Source organism: Bidens hawaiensis, unplaced genomic scaffold (assembly GCF_021521415.1).
Source record: "Bidens hawaiensis isolate Kalapana, Puna unplaced genomic scaffold, B.hawaiensis_p1.1 tig00005935_1, whole genome shotgun sequence".
In the NCBI taxonomy this organism is placed as follows: domain Eukaryota; kingdom Viridiplantae; phylum Streptophyta; class Magnoliopsida; order Asterales; family Asteraceae; genus Bidens; species Bidens hawaiensis.
The window spans coordinates 1,221,865-1,224,407 of NW_027491390.1; the positions used below are offsets into that span (position 1 = coordinate 1,221,865).

At 42.9% G+C, this 2,543-nt stretch overlaps 1 pseudogene; it reads right to left on the bottom strand.

Annotated features, from left to right (window-relative positions):
* On the bottom strand, positions 1 to 1,893 carry LOC143631038 (berberine bridge enzyme-like 2 pseudogene; annotated as a pseudogene).
* Between the last annotated feature and the right edge of the window lie 650 nt (positions 1,894 to 2,543).

Below are 2,543 nucleotides of genomic sequence, written 5' to 3' on the forward strand. Positions count from 1 at the left end.
TGAACACCGATATTTACTAAAGAATGGTTTCATATTAGCATTAAGCCAAACCGTCAATTTTACACTAGATTCAATTTACATATACTTAAAAAAGTTAAAAACAATGTAACATAAATAATAACTCATTTTTCTTAAAATGAATCGACAAGATTCAGAATATAAAGATTCTAATTTAACGTCCTCGTCTTCCCGAACTTGCAACTGCTTTTTCCGGGAAAAACTGGAATGCTTTGTTCATTTCTAAAAAAGTTACAAGGATCAACTGCTGTCTTAACCTTCACCAATCTATCAAAGTTCCCCATGAAATACTTCTCCCCGTAAACCTTAGCGGAGTTATATCCGCTCTTACCACTTCCGGTCATCACACCAATATCCAAATCTCTATAATTCAAGAACGACCCTCTTGGATTCTTCGACACATAGTTCGTCATAAATTTATACAAAACCCTACTCTGATTCAAGTAATTCTTCCCTAGTTTTGGATCCTCGTCGTTCCAGTTCACCGAGTACTGGATCTTAAACAAGTTTCCAGCTCGGTGAGGGAAAGGGGTTGCGTCTGACGCAACTTCGTTCATTCTCCCACCATACGAGTTGAAAACCAACCCAACTTTACCCAACTCAACCATTTTATTAAATATCAAAGACAAACCCGGTTTTGATATCGGCTTTTGAACATAATCAGACTTTCGTTTCAAAAAGTTTACTTTGTCCGAGTGACGGTTGAGGAGAATCTCTGGAGTCGTCGTGTTCAAATCGAAGTTAGCCCAGTATAGAATGGACTGAATCCAGCTTACTTCCAAACAATCTTCTTTTTTTAACCCGAGTTCCGGGAATATTTTGTTCATTTCCGCCACCAACGTCCGGGAATCACCCAAGAAATGGGCAATTAACGTTGCCCGAACTGTTTTTCGGTGTCTAACTGTCACCGGCTGTAACAGAATCCTAATAAATAAGTTACTATCCATTACTGGTACGACAGACTGCCACTTGTCAACAAGGGCAGTCGCATTTTCTGCCTCTGTTTTCATTACACGGAACACGGTGTTAACCTCTGGCACATGGACCAATTTCACGGTGTACGACAATATTACACCGAAACTGGCCCCACCACCACCTCGTATAGCCCAAAAAAGATTCTCACCCATCGTTTTCCGGTCCAAAATTCGACCGTTAACGTCTACAATCCTAGCGTCGATCACATGATCAACCGATAACCCGTATTTTCTCAACATAGTCCCGTACCCGCCCCCGCTTAGGTGTCCACCGACGCCTACCGTCGGACACACACCCGCGGGGAACCCATGCACTTTACTCTTTTCCCAAATCCTATAATAAAATTCGCCCAACTGAGCTCCGGCTTGCACGACCGCAGTTTCGGACACTATATTAACATCGACATTGCGAAAATTAAACATGTCAAGTACGATGAAGTTATTCACCGACGAAACGTACGAAATTCCTTCGTAGTCATGTCCGCCACTACGTATCTTGATTTGGACACCGAGTTTCCTAGCGCATATGACCGCGGCTTGCACGTGCGAATCTTTCTTCGGGGTGATGATGATCACGGGTTTAGGGGTTGTGGTTGTGTTTAAGCGGCTGTTTTTTATGTAAGCTTGTAGGACGGTTTTGTACGAGGTTGAGTTCGCGGTCGGGCTATAGACGATGGTCGAAAATGACGGGTCGGGTTGTGGTGATCGGGCAGGAAGACATTGGAGGAAAGATTTGTATATTGAGTTTGGATTTGAAGCTCCGTTTGAAAGGATGAAACAAGAACATAGGAACAATGTTAGTGAAAATAATATAAGTGAAGACATGGTGTTTAGTTGTGTTTTAGAAAGTAAAGGTTGTCTTGATATTTATAGTATTAAAGAATTATGTAAGTTTTTTATTTTCTATAATAATTATTGCATTTATGGCTGTTAATGGTTTAATTAATGCATAGTAGCAAGTATTAGACTAAGGGGTGTGGGGGTTCTAGTGGGGCTCCAGCAGAGCCAAGAACCAATAATATTATGACGTGTGGCAGAGAGAGGAACTGGATAAGGGGGGTGTTGGAGCTCCTGGTGTGGGTAGCGCCCCTCTAGCGCCCATATTAAAGCCTCACATCCTCTCTCTCTTCTCCCGCTACCATGCTCACGGGTGGTGTTTGCGCCTCGGTAGCGCCCCCTCTAGCGCCCATTTGGTGTGGTATTAGCGCCTGGGGGCGCGAGCGGAGGGGCTCTAGCGCCCCCTTTGAAGCCCCCACACCCCTCAGTCTTAATACTCGATATTTTTTCTTGTTTATATAGGTTACATGAAAGTTAGTGCTTAATAGTCGGTAAGGTGATAATATTTAGACTATGCGTAGTCAAAAATAGGCATACCCGGACATTTTACGTCATGTGATGCATATTCACTTTTTGAGCATTTTGCAAAAAGTGGGTGTAGTGGGAAAAAGACCCCAAAACACTTCTCTCACCTCCCCCTCTCTCTCACAAAACCCTCAAAATTTGTGTCATATACGCATTTTGTAGGAAACGCTATGCCAAAAAGCCAGGGGG